We start from the raw sequence: 16913 nt of genomic DNA, 5'->3' as shown, positions 1-16913 counted from the left end.
TCCACGCCCACGCCGGTATGATGGCCAACTCAAAAGGTCTGCTGCCACCTCTGCCTAAGTTTTAGTTTTCACTAAAGTGAGGTGGCGCAGGATGTGGGTACAGCAATGTTTCCTTACGTCTGGTTAAGGTTAACCATTAATGCGAGCTCATCTGGAGACAGAATGGGTCGAAAGTCGAAGGAAGGGTAGCTGTTTGAAGGGCGGAGGGAAAAAAGCACTAAGGCAACAGCCAAGGGAAGAAGGAACCTCTGCGATAGTTAGGTCGGGTAGTAAGAGCAGTCGCGGATGTCCTGCTGCCTGCGAAAGATCATGCAATGGTAGGCTTTGTTAGTAGTGGGTATCATGCATGTCGATACCTTTGACGTTGTGCGGTGCTGTTGCTCGGCGGCTGCCGCTGGGTTCCGGTGTTGATCTCTTGGTGAGCATCAGTAAACCTGTAACAATCAGGTTCATCATCGTTTTGTCCGATAGGTCATATATCAGATGCACAGTGTAGGATGATGTTGGCGATTTGTTTGTGCGTCAGTGGACGAGTTCGTCGGTTTCCCTGCTGTAACCTGTTGATCGGCTTCAATAGCTGGTATATGCAGTCAACGTTGCTGATATGCAGGGGCTTGCCGACGTTTGTCGCTTGTTGGTGTATGTTAGCTTGTCATAGGTGGTTATGCCCTAGCTAGTAGTGTCTTTCACCGCTAATGATGCCACCTATGGTTGTGATTCTAGTGTCCCAGAGTAAGGATGAAAGGATTGTTCAAGTGTCTCGAGTTCCTGTATAGTTGTGTGGCCTGTTTTATGATTACTTCCTTGAGGGTTTCAAGACGGTATTCATTGTGAAGATACACGGTCCGCGTGTAGCGTGGAGCGTTGCTAATGATTCGTAGCACTTTGTTTTGTATGATCTGCAGGCGGTGCAGGCGTGTAGGAGCTACATATCCCCAGACGGGAGCTGCGAAAGTCGTCAGAGGTCTAATCAGTGTAGTGTATATGGACCTCGACACCCTCCTATTCAGTGTGCTTTCCCTGTTGAGCATTGGGTAGAGTCGTTTGAGCCTCGCGTGAGCTCTGTTGGCAACGTATTGGATGTGGTCCCCCATGTAAGTTTCTGGTCCAGCCAGACACCGAGATATCTGACTTTCTCTCGGAAACATACTGGGCGTACATATAGACTTATCTGTCTACCGTGTTCATGTTTGCGCGGTAGTTTCGGTCTGCTTGAAAACAGAACTGCTTCACCCTTGTCGACGTTTACTTTAATACACCACCGTTACAACTAAGGCTCGGCAGTTCTGAGTGCCATCTGTATCCGTGAATTAATGTTGGACGGTTTCCATTCTTGCGCAAGGATGGCTGTGCCATCCGCATAGATGGATAACATGGTGTTTTGCGTTGCTGGGAAGTCATTAATGTACAGGTTGAACAAGATGGGCCCTAGGATGCTTCCCTGGGGTACTTCAGCTTGGATACCGTGTTGTGTCGATTGTTTGCCCTGCACGTCAGTGTTGAAAAACCTGTTCGTGAGATATGAGTGTATGAGACGTACGAGTCCGTCGGGGTAACCAGCTTCACTTAATTTGCGAGATCATCTGAGTTAGCGTACAACCGCGACTTATCGGTAAACACAATGTGACACCATTCATCAGCAGTCCATGCTTCCCACTCACGGCTCCTCTTCAAAAACAACCGTTTGGGTTGTGATGTTAATGGCGGCCTCCCCCTGTCACGGTAATTCCCTGATCCTGCCAGTCTCCAACCAGTGGTGCGAGATGCCACATAATGTTTCCGTTAGTCCATTACTTGAGACCGGGTATGAGGCGCAGATGTGACGGGCTTACAACTTTCTTGGTGCACAAAACGACGGTCCTCCATTGTTGTGATCAGACGTGGTCGACAGGAACCTTGATCATGAGTATGCCTGCCCTTGCGTTCCAACGTAGTTAAAGTCGGGCCACCGTCGCATCCGAATGCCTCACTAATCTGGATATTTCACGATTAGACCAGCCGGCCCGATGGAGATCTACAATGGGGCTGTTTTCAGACTCTTGTCAAGTGCTCATAACGCTGTTTCAAACGAGTACGCAGCATCTCCATGTCTTTCACAGTGATGATTCAACATGCTGTTAACGCTCCTTGTATGCCCTACAAAGTATGGAAAGCAACTAAATACGAACCTACCTGCAACAGAGAGTTGCAATACATATCCGCCGTTAGTGTGTTCGTGTGCCAAGTTACACTGACAACTGACCAAGTCTTCTAATCGCTTCACTTCTTTTGTTAGGCAGCGTAATTCATGGCATTCCATAAATTCAGACTCGTCAGAACGTTACACGCTGAATAAATTAGTCTTGAATTTTAGTTGTTGACCTCTGGTTTTATATCCGCATCAATATGCATACTCCGCAAGCCACTTTGCGGAGTGTGGGGGAGCTTACAGTGTAGCACTATCACTTCCGCCCCACCTACCACCCTCTTTTTTGGGAATGGTACGCGGGAGGAATGACTATTGGAAAGCCTTCATATGTGCTCGAATCTAATTTTCCCTTCATGGTATTGTAGTCAGATTTATTTAGGAGGAAGCAATGTACTGGCCGACCCGTGTATAACGTACCCCGTCTGGATTTTAACAGCAAACTACACCATGATGCTCAACCCATTTTTTGTAGTGTGTGATGCTGAAGTCGACTGATCAGTTCTGTGAAGCTTTAGAGCTTACTGAACGACTCCGCGACAGACCTACTGCGTTCCTTTGCACATTTTCTATTTTTTCGGTCAGTCTGACCTGGTGAGAAGGCCAGGCTGGGGAGTAATATACAAGTACAGGTTACCTACCTACATCGAGGGTGGACTACTCTTCCAGTGGATCTGCCCAGCTTCTGCCTTTTCTACTACTAATTATATATAGTCGTTTCACATGAAATCGTCCATTACAAATATTCCTAGGTACACTGACGGGAAAAATATGAAATCCCCTCAAGGTCTGTGTTCAGCAGCGCCACGATAAAATATGTTCATAACGACAACTTGTAGCGTTAGTTATTCATTTGTCGCGGGCACCGGAGATCAGACGGTGCTCTGTGCGCTCTCTTTTTCGACTCTGCAGGCAATAACTGTGCTGCCTTTAGAGGTGAACAGTGTTTGCAACATTCTTTCTAGGGTACAACCATGCCCCACCAAGCGAGTATATACTCCAGTTGAACGACTTCAACGACTTCAGCCATTTCGGCAGGTCGCATTATGGGCCTTCGGGAAGCTGGTTGTACGTATCGACGGGTTGCAGCAAGTGTATGGCAGACTGTATCGCTGGTGTGCCGCTGCTTTCAGCAGTCGTCTGCGGAGCGTTGCCACACCCTTAGACCAGGTTCTGGACGCTCATCAAGGTCGACACATTGTGAGACTGACAGTGGCCGACAGAACATCGTCAGTGACAGGAATCTGGGCAAATGTTGAACACGATGTGTGACCAAGGACGACTGCGAACCTTCTGCTTGCAGCAAGACTAGGATCAAGTGCGCATCTAGCCAGGTTGCCACTGACAACACGACACAGTCAAGCACGGTTACTCTGGAGTCAGAAAGAGTCGACTGGAGAATGGAATGGCCCTCTGTCGTCTTCAGAGATGGGAGCAGGCTCCGTCTGTATGCGAGGAATGGACGTAAACATGTACGGTGTGGATCTGGTGAGAGAGTGTATTTGCAGATGAGGCACAGGTTCCACGTAGGCTTCATGGGGTGGAAGCCATCAGATGCAACCTGCAATCACATTTGCTGTCTCTGCAGGGTAAAATATCCAACACAGGTTGTAATATCCATGCTCCTGCCGTTTCTTCGACAGAAAGGTGATATGCTTTACAAGAAGTGCAACATACTTCCTTGACAAGAAGGTGATCTGCTATTCGAGCAGTACAATATACGGCTGCCTGCGATTGAATGTGGTCTTCACGGCGTGCAATAACTGCTCTGCTCAGCTATATCACCAGATCTCTCGCCAATTAAACGCCTATACGATAAAACAAAAGCAAACAAAACGCAAATTCGGAGTAGGAATTAAAATCCATGGAGAAGAAATAAAAACTTTAAGGTTTGCCGATGACATTATAATTCTGTCAGAGGCAGCAAAGGACCTGGAGGAGCAGTTGAACGGAATGGAGAGTGTCTTGAAAGGAGGATATAAGATGAACATCAACAAAGGGCAAAACGAGGATAATGGAATGTAGTCGAATTACATCGGGAGATGCTGAGGGAATTAGATTACTACTTTAAAGTAGTAGATGACTTTTCCTATTTGGGAAACAAAATAACTGATGATGGTCGAAGTAGAGAGGACATAAAATGTAGACTCGCAATGGCAAGGAAAGCGTTTCTGAGGAAGAGAAATTTGTTAACATCGATTATAGATTTAAATGTCAGGAAGTCTTTTCTGAAAGTATTTGTGTGGAGTGTAGCCATATATGGAAGTGAAACATGGACGATAAATAGTTTGGACAGGAAGAGAATAGAAGCTTTCGAAATGTGGTGCTACAGAAGTCTGCTGAAGATTAGATGGGTGGATCACATAACTAACGAGGAGATACTGAATACAATTGGGTAGAAGAGAAATTTGTGGCACAACTTGACTAGAAGAAGGGATTGGTTGATAGGACATGTTCTGAGGCATCAAGGGATCACCAATTCAGTATTGTAGGGCAGCGTGGAGGGTAAAAATCGTAGAGGGAGACCAAGAGATGACTACACTAAGCAGATTCAGAAGGATGTAGGTTGCAGTAGATGCAAATGAAGAAGCTTGTACAGGATAGAGTACCATGGAGAGCTGCATATTAGTCTCTGGACTGAAGACCACAAGAACAACAACAATAAGATATGGTGAAACGGGAACTCACTCGTTCTCCATAGTCGGCAAAAACCATTTCCGAATTGCAACTAAAGGTGCAAGCTGGGTGGCACAATCCACGGATACTAGATATTCTAGTACCAGTGGGGCAATCCGTCTCAGGATGCCATTAGACGCCTTTGCGATGCGAGAACACACACCTGCGTTGCCGTCAGAGCAACCAGTTTTATTATTACCAGCTTTTATTATTAATTTTTGTGTTATTGTACAAACTTTTTATAGCTTCAATAAGACGTGCAGCATAGCCAGCTTTAATCATTATGTCCCATAATTTCTTGCTATTCATACAGTCAAAACCTTTTTCGAAGTCAATAAAAGCTCTATGTGTGTCTAAATTGAATTCTCCTCTTTTCTTTATTGGCATCGAAAAAGCTGTCAACAGTATGAACAGAAAGAAATTACAGAACATAATGTTTATACCTGGCTGTCCTAGACATCTTACTGAAGCTATAAAAAGCTTACACATCGGCACAATAATAAAAGTTGGTAATAATAAAACTGAGGAAATCCCAACCAACAAGGGACTCAAACAAGCCTGTAGCCCGTCATCAAGCTTATTTAATGCATTTATAAATGATTTAATAAAACAAATCCGGACATACAGATTAATAGAAATAAATATGTTAGTATTCTTATCAACGCAGATGATGTTACCGTAAAAGCAGTGTATAAATCACATCCATTAGAGAATGGGGAATACAGCCTGCGAAAATTAAAATCTTGGACAATCATGAGAAATATCCCACACGCTAAAAAATAATACACAACTTGAGCAGGCCTCCGACTTTAATTTTTAGTATGTGGTGTGAGCTATGACATGGACAAGTACACAGAAAATAAGATAAACAAATATCAATCAATTTGAGGAATCCAGAATGAGATTTTCACTCTGCAGCGGAGTGTGCGCTGATATGGAACTTCCTGGCAGATTAAAACTGTGTGCCCGACCGAGACTCGAACTCGGGACCTTTGCCTTTCGCGGGCAAGTACTCTACAATCTGAGTTGCCGAAGCACGACTCACGCCCCGTACTCACAGCTTTACTTCTGCCAGTACCTCGTCTCCTACCTTCCAAACTTTACAGAAGCTCTTTCTGCGAACCTTGCAGAACTAGCACTCCTGAAAGAAAGGATATAGCGGAGACATGGCTTAGCCACAGCCTGGGGGATGTTTCCAGAATGAGATTTTCACTCTGATATGAAACTTCCTGGCAGATTAAAACTGTGTGCCCGATCGAGACTCGAACTCGGGACCTTTGCCTTTCGTGGGCAAGTGCTCTACCATCTGAGCTACCAAAGCACGACTCACGCCCGGTCAGCACACAGTTTTAATCTGCCAGGAAGCTTCAATTTGAGGAATGATAAATAAACATTCCAGAACAAAATACGAAAGAAAACAAAATTAAAATTTCATAATACCATGGCTACAACTGTACTGCTATATGGAAAAGAGTCATGAATCGCCAAAGAATGCAACAAAAGCAAACTACAAGCAGCAGTTTTTTTTAGGAATTTGAGTTCAGTTACCAGGGCAGACCGTGTAGAAATGAAGATATTAGCAATGGGATAGATGTTTATAATACTAAGGAAAAGACTGAATGAAATAAAACATTATTGAAACATAATCTGTAGATCATGAGTGCAGAGTCCAACGACAGGCCATGCTGTACCAGCCAAGAGGAAGCAGCGACGTAGGCGCAGGATGAAGTGGCAGTGAAAAGTGAAGGCAGAACAGTGCCTAAGCCTTTAAGTGAAGAAGAAGAAGAACACGAAGAGGAAGTTGCCGCCAGAAGGGGCTACGCTGTGTACTGACGCCACTGTTCGGGTTCCCGTTACTGTGATATTGAAACCTCCCCTTAGAAAAATTATTGAATTACTGTGCTGGTAAACCACTTACGTTATTTGATTTTCAGACAGCTGAGCAGAACAGAACGTACTCAGACATTTAACTCTTTTCTTATTCTGATCATCACTAAACTGACACACAATATTTTCAGCGCAACGCAACCTGACTTTCATTAATCCCTACAGAATAATGGTCTGACTAACAAATACCTATACCTGTCATGAATCACTAACCTCACAAAAATCTTCGTTAGTCGAACTATTGCAATACAGCGAGCGCCAATACTGCCAGCTAAATAAGAGATTCTAACTACTGAAGGCACTAACTACTGATAGGCATAGTTAGCAAATGAAAGATTTTGATAGAGAACAAACAATGTATTTACCTTAATAGTGTTCAAAAGTCATTATACATATTTCAGTTCATGATACACAGTATTACAAATTTACTCTTACTGATGGACACAAGTCCAGATTCTGCCATTTCTCTCCCACCACATCCACCACTGCTGGCGGCTCACCTCAACTGCTCAACGCTACGCGCTGCTCACATTCAACTGCCCAACACTACAATAGCGAATATTCCAACAATGCCAACCAGCCACAGACTCCACACAGCACAGCCAGTGATTTTCTTACAGAGAGCTACGTGACGTTACCAACATAAAAAAAACTAAACAGCCTTTCATATGCCCTAATTTGTTATCATTCACTACTATAACGATGATCTATCATATCACTTGTCAATAAAAAGGCGTTGTCCTTGATGATGTTGCATTCTTTCCCGGCAGTGAATTTTACGGATGTGACCGAGTCCCGTGTTTTTCGGCACTAAAGTAATCAAAGAATAACGTGTCTTTCCGTCCACGTCCAAAGATCAGATTTGTGTGCCGCAAGAAGGAAGAAAACAGGTCGCCTCATTCGCTAATGACTCTGTGCAGAGTCAGAGGGAACGCCGGCGCACAGTTTATCTGCCGGCCTGCGTCAGTGGCGGCCGCGTGTCCTTGCGACACACAGACAGTGTCCTCCTTGTGGAGATCCCCCGGCCGATAGCAGGCTCGGCCGGCGCTTGTCGCCACTTGCCCGGACACAGTACAGTGGCTCTTCCGCGTCCGCGGGCCTCAGCGCGCCACCGCAGGCTTTCCCACGGCCCCCGCAGCTGCCGTAGTTCCGCAAACCTACCGCCGGCTCCTGCAGCGCACGCAAACGAACAAGGTAGCGCGCCGACATGCCAGGCCTCAAAAGCTTTGTTCAGGTATTCTCGAAACAAACGACATGTGCAACACTAACCCACTATGAAAATGTAAAGAAAATATCTCATCGTTTATTTTATAATCGTAACTTCGTTAGTAGATACGTTTGCATTTTATCTGCTTGTTGCATTCGGTTTATTGGTTGTGCTCCGTCGTCATAATAAATCCCATTAGAGAGAAAGCAACAGAAGAGCCGGCCGCGGTGGCCGAGCGATTCTAGGCGCTACAGTCTGGAACCACGCGACTGCTACGGTCGCAGGTTCGAATCCTGCGTCGGGCAAGGATGTGTGTGATGTCCTTAGGTGAGTTAGGTTTAAGTAGTTCTAAGTTCCAGGGGACTGATGACCTCAGATGTTTAAGTCCTTAAGTCCAGTACCGCTAAAAAAAAAAAAAAAAATAAAAATAAAAATAAAAAATAAAGGTTTGGTAAACGACGACTTTTCCAAAGAATGATAAAGTGGTTCTCAGAAAATGAAGTACCATAAAATCTGAAAAAAAACACTATTATCAGTCCTGTACTGTAAATAGAGTCACACCACCACCTGATGTAGCACATGAGCAGGAGTCAGTAAATGGGGTAGAATGCCACAAATTGTTTGGTGTACAAGTGGTTCAAACGTCTCTGAGGACTAACTAACGTAAGGACATCAGACACATCCATGCCCGAGGCGGGATTCGAACCTGCGGCCGTAGCGGTTGCGCGGCTCCAGACTGAAACGCCTAGAACCGCTCGGCCACTCCGGCCGGCTTTGGTGTACATGTTGATGAAAAGTTGACCTGGGGAAAGCATATTCCTGAGTTCCACATAAAATTAAGTTCAGCTACTTCCGCTATTCATATAATTGACAATCTCGGAAGCAAACGGATCAAGTTCTTATTTTGCATATTTCTGCTCAACAATGTCTTACGGAATAATTTTCTGGAATAGCTCATCATTTAGAAAAAAGTACTGGTTGTACAGAAGCGAGCAGTAAGATATGAATAATATGTGAAGTCCACCCAGTCATCTTGCAGGTACCTCTACAAGGAGTTAGGCATTTAAGTGCTCCTTGATAATGTATGTAATCGTTACTGAAATTCGACATAAATAATCCATCACAACTTGAGAAGATCAGTGATGTCCATAGCTGCAGTACCAGAGGGAAACATAATCTTTATTACCCATTATTAAAGCTGTCAGCAGCTGAGAAAGGAGTTCAACATGCCACAACACTAATTGTTGACCATTTGCCCAATAACATAAAACGTCTCACAGGCAGCGAAGCAAGTTTTAAATCTAACTTAAAGTCTTTTTCTCCGCGACAACTCTTTCTATTGAACTGACGAATTTCTAACAATAAATAAATGAAAACCTTGTTTTTAAGTGTTATCGCATCAGTAGGACTGAAAAAATAATGTTTTCTTAAATCTTAATATTGATTTTGTATACATATCCTGTAAACTGACAAGACTCACATGAATTCGATAAAAGAATCGTTTATAATGATCTATGGAAGACGCAACTAACTAATTAGCTCAAGTAGCAATTAGTGTTATTTGTTCGGCTGCACGGGCCTGTCTGTTATTGCAGTAAATTGCTTCTTAGTGGTAGTAGTCAGCAGTTGTAGTACAGAGTTGAAAACAGTAGCTCCACAAAGTTGTTGCTACTGATAAGCTAATTGCACTTCATTGAAACAATCTCTAAAATGTTAACACGGAAAAAATACAACTTCTAACGCTTTTCAAATAAATCATCCAGCATGCTCACACTTGGATCTATATACAAATACGCTAATACAAAAATTATTTTACTTCGTTAACTCCAACACTATTTCAGTCAGTTATGTTTGAATTTGTTATTCGACTGTATATACCATCTAGCAGCAGACATGTATGTATTTTTATTGTAGAAGATGGTGGATTAGTAAGCAGTCGTATTAGACAGTTCTTGGAAAACACGTGATGAGGAAGTTTAGATGCTCCACATGCTGCGTCAGTTCCAAGACAGTAATCACAATTTGGCAACGGAAGATGCAACAGCGGTAGAAGTAAAAGATATGCTGGAAGCAAGACGTGAATGTCTGGAGACATGAAGGCAATAAATGACTGAAAATGGTCTCCAGGTAGCCGAACATAACCATTTCCAATCAATTATCGGTTCGGTTGGACCAGAGGATCCAGTCCATCCCATGTAATTACAGTCCACACCATCATAGCGCCACAGCTAGTTTGCATGGTGCCTTGGCGGCAACTTGAGTCCATGGCTCCGTGGGGTCTGCGTCACATTCGAACCCCACCATCAGCTCTTGCCAACTGAAATCGAGACTCATCTGACCAGGATACAGTTTTCCAGTCATCTAGGGTCCAGCCAATTTGATCAGGAGCCCAGGAGAGACGCTGCAGTCTGTCGTCTGTTCCCATAGCCCATTAATGCCAAATTTCCTAACGGATACGTTCGTCGTACGTCCTATATTGATTCCTGCGGTAACTTACAGCAGTGTTGCTTGTCTATTAACACTGACAGCTCCACGCAAATGCCGCTGCTCGCTGCCGTTAAGTGAAGGCCGACGGTCAGTGCGCTTTGCGGGCGCCGACTCTGACTTTTAGTCGATCGTACAGATGGTGAATACTGTATTGGGATACCTCATGCCACGCCTCCTCGACCTGTTCACGTAGTTCTGTAATTGTTGTTGGTTGATGAGTCGCCACACGTGTGGCCGCGTGGTTTGAGGCGCCATGTCACGAATTGTGCAACCCCTCCCACCAGAGGTTCGAGTCCTCCCTGGGGCTTGGGTGTGTGTGTTGTTCTTAGCATAAGTTAGTTCAAGTAGTGTGCAGGTCTAGGGACCGATGATCTCAGCAGTTTGGTCCCTTAGGAATTCACACACATTTGAACATTTGATGAGCCACTTCTCGTCCAATCATACCCCACACGTGCTCGACTGGAGACAAGTCTGGAGATCACGCGGCCAGGGAAGCTTGTGCACATCTTGGAGAGTACCCCGCGTTTCATGTGCAGTGTGTGGGCGGACATCATCCAGATGGAACAACACATCACCTTCCTCTGGCATGGGCGGAAAAAGAACGGGTCTAACAACGTTCTGCACATGTCGTGCGCTGGTTAGCGTTCCCTCCATAAACGCCAAAGGTGAATGTGAGTCACAGCTTATCGCTCAGAAGATCATAAGACATGGGGTTGAGCCTGCGTGTCTTGGACGAATGCACTCTGCGAGACAGCGCTTACCAGTTATACTTCGTATACACAAGCGACCGTCACTTGCGTGCAGGCAGAATCTGGCTTCATCGCTGAAGACCACGGCTTGGCATTCCATCTTCCAAGCGATCTGCTGACGGCACCACTCGAGACGTGCACTTTGATGCGTAGCCTGAGTGGAAAACGGGCCAGCGGCGTACGTGCCCATAGTCCCACTGCTGATAAATGATTTGCAACACTTCTTCTTGACACGCCTGGGGTCACAAGCCCTCTTATCTACGCTGTGGTAGCTACGATCTACTACTGCCGCTTTCACAATACGATGATCCTGGCGGGCGTCAGTGCTGCGTGGACGTCCAGGATCTCGTCTACGGGTGAAAGAATGTTCACGTGACCACGGATACCAATATCGTTGCACAACTGTCGCAGCACGTCCAACTTGAGTGGCAAATCTCCGGAAGGGCCACCTCGGCATTCGGAGGGCAACAATTTGACCCCTTTCAGACTCAAATGGTTCAATTAGCTCTAAGCACTATGGGACTTAACACCTGAGGTCATCAGTCCCCTAGACGTAGCACTACTTAAACCTAACTAACCTAATGACATCACACACACCCATGCCCGAGGCAGGATTCGAAACTGCGACCGTAGCAGCCGCGCGGTTCCTAACTGAAGCGCCTAGAACCGCTCGGCCACCGCGGCCGGCTTCTTTCAGACTCGCTCAGTTGGCTCTAGAAAGCACGAGTGCGACTCCGTTGCATGACTTCCTGCTTGCTTCACACCTTTGCACCTCACTGAGCCTTCTGGCTGTGAGCATTGCCTATTAAAAGGTAGACACAGATGACGCTTTGGTGGCTATCTGTTGGTGGACGATGTTGAAACAATTATCAGCACATCTACTACCCTCAGCTGGCACATACCGATCAAAATCGACGTCGTCTTTCCTGGTGCAATATTTTTTTTAAGCAGTGAATATAAGTCTTCAACTCTTGTAAAGTAGAGTAGATGCTGAACAGTTATTTGCTTTTCTCCTGCGTTCTACGTGAGACTGGTACTTCAGTAACACTGCTGTAAATTAAAGAAATATTTATCTAGTAGTTTTTATGGATTATTTAAGGCGAATGAAAACAGCAAATCAATTCTTGTCCTCCTGTCTGAACTATTAGAATGTTTAATTGGATGTGTATTTATATGATAATATAAAAATTCACTCTAGATACAATTACCTTTCAGATTTGGGTTTCCCCCCCTCCCCCTCCCGAAAAATAATCTTACGTGCGGGCCTACACGAGACTACAGAAACGGTTCTGTCTTCTAAAAAACGTATTTTGCGCTAAACTGCAATTAAGACAAGTGTTAAGTTGCACATTCTTTCTGTAAATAAGCTTCTATAATTTCCAGATAAATTTTCACCATCAACTGATACAACTAAGAACAATGTATGAACGCGGGGCAATTATTCTACTGTACAAGATAACTGATTATTTGTTGACCATATGGATATGTACAGGTAATTGACGTGACTGCGTAAATGGGACGGGGCCTAATCACTAAAATAAATTGTGTCTAATGACCCTTATTCAATGGTAATGAAAGAATGAAGTCTTTCACAGTACACGACACGCTTTAAACGTGACTGTGCTCCAATTACTTTACCACAGCATTCGTTCTTTTTTTTTTTTTTTTTTTTTTCCTCTTCACACACAGAGTGTGACTTCTCCGTCTTCTGTGCTAGATAACTGAGCAGCTTCCTGCGTGGTAGACCGAGCAGGAACTGCACATCTTGGACAGGTTGTACCCGATCATGAACTCCTCTTCGGCGACTCGTGGTCAATCTTACAATCGTCGGTTATTTAATCCTGATGAGTGTTTAATGGGTTTCATGAAACACGCATTGCCTCTAAAAAACAGTCTGGCACTACTTGCTGATATTTGGAGGCTTCCAAAAGATTTATCCAATTTCACGACTCTATATCTTCTAAATTAGTAAGAAACTTGAAGCTAATTTTATCTTACGCATAGCGCTATAGTTATTTTTATTTTCGAAGAAGCCATCAAATTTTACAACTGTAAATATTTTACACCCATTATGAATGAAAACACAGATGGCACTGGTGTAATATTCAACAATATTTATGATTTATATCACAAACCGGTTTTCTGCTGTTATGCCATCATTAGGCACAAAGATAAATATGTGGTTTATTGAAATTTTTGTAGTATCAAAGACTTTAAACTAGGGCATCCACAGGAACTCTCCGTTTCCAAAGACGAAAATAGTTAACGTTAATTTTAGGAATAAAAGGAGAGGAATTATTACAGTGGAAATGCGATGCAAGATTATTTAACTAAGATAATTTTTGTGAAACTACTGAACTATATACCAAATTATAACAATAGTTCTTAGAAGAAAATAATATTGCGGCTCAACAAAATAATTCTTAACAGGTCCTAAATTACAAACAGTTAAGTTTTATAAGTGAGATTAAACAGATAAGTGAAGTAGCAGTGTTCATACAAAGCAAATTTTTTTTAACAGGACATGAGAAATTATAATAACTGAAAAGAGGAGAAAGTAGTGCATGTGAGAACGAGGGGTAATTTACAAAATGGCCTGGATGGGATTATGAGCAGTACCTGTAGATAGGAATGGCGACTAGGGGAACTGCGCCGGGTTGTTCAGTAATAACCTTGCGCACTTGGATACACGTTTATTAATTAACATTATTTCAAGGTATTACATCTTCCTTCCTTTATGGATGTGATGTAACACTTCATGTTGCACCTTGGCAGATGCTGAGGCAACTGATGAAGGTTAAGATTACAAACTAGAGTATATAAGTTGTTGGACTGTACGAACTTCGTCAGGGTAACGCCAGACCTCAAGTGGCCCGATCTGTGATAGAGGTTTTGATAAGGAAAGGCATTTCTGCGGTGCCTCAACCACTTTAATGTTCAAACAGGACACTGTGTGACTGTTTTCTCTACACCATTGGTAAACAGGACCTTAAGAGGCATCGTTTTGATAAGGGACCTCTGACAGTGAAACTTTAGAGACGATTTTAAAGGCCTTTCCACGTCTTCCAGGAGTGGCAACGGACAACAGAATCGCATTTTGTGGGCAATATCTCGAAGGTAACAGAAGTCTGAATTTGAAATCTTCTGCAATAAAGTTTATAGAAACTGAAAGACAGTCTTCATTCAATATGTCTCGTATACTTATTACCTCCTCATCTGCAGTGTAAAAATGCTTTAATTTTCACTACCAATTGTCAGTGACCTTGTGAAACGTTTTGATACACACCAAAAGGCCTTCAGCAGCCTGAGAAGGTAATTTACAAACACCTTAGAGTATCACCAACTGTGGCAGCATAAATAAGAGGAACATGCGTGAAATTTCCAGAATGAGATTTTCACTCTGCAGGGGAGTGTGCGCTGATATGAAACTTCCTGGCAGATTAAAACTGTGTGCCCGACCGAGACTCGAACTCGGGATCTTTGCCTTTCGCGGGCAAGTGCTCTACCATCTGAACTACCGAAGCACGACTCACGGCCGGTACTCACAGCTTTACTTCTGCCAGTATCTCGTCTCCTACCTTCCAAACTTTACAGAAGCTCTCCTGCGAACCTTGCAGAACTAGCACTCCTGAAAGAAAGGATACTGCGGAGACATGGCTTAGCCACAGCCTGGGGATGTTTCCAGAATGAGATTTTCACTCTGCAGCGGAGTGTGCGCTGATATGAAACTTCAGAGTGAAAATCTCATTCTGGAAACATCCCCCAGGCTGTGGCTAAGCCATGTCTCCGCTATATCCTTTCTTTCAGGAGTGCTAGTTCTGCAAGGTTCGCAGGAGAGCTTCTGTAAAGTTTGGAAGGTAGGAGACGAGATACTGGCAGAAGTAAAGCTGTGAGTACCGAGCGTGAGTCGTGCTTCGGTAGCTGAGATGGTAGAGCACTTGCCCACGAAAGGCAAAGGTCCCGAGTTCGAGTCTCGGTCAGGCACGCAGTTTTAATCTGCCAGGAAGTTTCATGCGTGAAATTATTGATGTACACGAATCTTCTTTGCACCTTAACTCAAATGGCGAAATAATTAAGTTTTCACAGCATTCTTCTTGGGGGGGGGGGGGGGGGGGTTGTTTGGGGGAAGAGGCCAAACAGCGAGGTCATCGGTGTCATCGGATTAGAGAAGGACGGGAAGGAAGTCGGCCGTGCCCTTTCAAAGGAACCATCCCGGCATTTGCCTTGTGCGATTTAGGGAAACCAAAAACAGGATGGCCGGACGCGCGATTAAACCGTCGTCCTCTCGAATGCCAGTTCAGTGTGCTAACCACTGCGCCACCTGGTTCGGTGCGTTCTTCTTGGCCCAGAATGGCAAATGAGCTAGCAATGTTCCGCGAATAGCTCGTAAAGGGGTGCAGTCAAGACATCTCCAGGTCAGGATGCCAACGGCAGAAGTCGCAGTTTGTTGTAGAAATTCTTCCATTCTTTATGTAATTCTTTAATGACATGGCTAATGACAGTAACCTTGGTTCCGGAAGAAGAATGGGCAGATTTCAAGAAAATAGATACAAGCACCGTATAAAAGCTCAAACAGAAAACCAGTGAATACCTGAGATTTGCTAAATGCAAAAAATTTCCTCCTATGTGGATGGAAGAATGTCCTATGTCAGGAAGAAAATGTACTCCGAAATGACGGGACATTCTATAAATATTAGGATTCTGGGATACAAAAGTAAGTTCTGTCATGGTAGAACTCATTTCACGCAGCGGTGGTCATGAATATGTTGAAGTCCACAAAAGTTTCCTGTCACCACAATCTTTAAATTTCACAGGTTGGAAATGGAAATGCCGTGTGGATAGGGCCTCCCGTCGCGTAGACCGTTCGTCTGGTGCAAGTCTTTCGAGTTGACGCCATGATGAAATGATAATGATCAGGACAACACAATACGCAATGCCTGAGCAGAGAAAATCTCCGACCCAGCCAGGAATGAAACCCGGGCCGTTAGGTATGACATTACGTCGCGCTGAGCACTCAGCTACCAGGGGCATTACAAAGGTTGTTAAAGTGTATGTGTATATTAACAACTTTGGAAGGGGCTTTCAATAAGTAGTGCAACATTTTTTTCTGAAAGCAGGCTGATTTTATTCAGGATTCCAATTGTTGTTGTTGTTGTCTTCAGTCCTGAGACTGGTTTGATGCAGCTCTCCATGCTACTCTATCCTGTGCAAGCTGCTTCATCTCCCAGTACCTACTGCAACCTACATCCTTCTGAATCTGCTTAGTGTACTCATCTCTCGGTCTCCCTCTACGATTTTTACCCTCCACGCTGCCCTCAAATGCTAAATTTGTGATCCCTTGATGCCTCAAAACATGTCCTACCAACCGATCCCTTCTTCTAGTCAAGTTGTGCCACAAACTTCTCTTCTCCCCAATCCTATTCAATACCTCCTCATTAGTTACGTGATCTATCCACCTTATCTTCAGTATTCTTCTGTAGCACCACATTTCGAAAGCTTCTATTCTCTTCTTGTCCAAACTAGTTATCGTCCATGTTTCACTTCCATACATGGCTACACTCCAAACAAATACTTTCAGAAAGGACTTCCTGATACATAAATCTATATTCGATGTTAACAAATTTCTCTTCTTCAGAAACGCTTTCCTTGCCATTGCCAGTCTACATTTTATATCCTCTCTACTTCGACCATCATCAGTTATTTTACTTCCTAAATAGCAAAA

This window comes from Schistocerca gregaria, chromosome 1 (assembly GCF_023897955.1).
Source record: "Schistocerca gregaria isolate iqSchGreg1 chromosome 1, iqSchGreg1.2, whole genome shotgun sequence".
NCBI classification, from domain to species: Eukaryota; Metazoa; Arthropoda; class Insecta; order Orthoptera; family Acrididae; genus Schistocerca; species Schistocerca gregaria.
The sequence above is the reverse complement of the archived record's forward strand: the minus strand, read 5'-3'. Positions refer to the sequence as shown.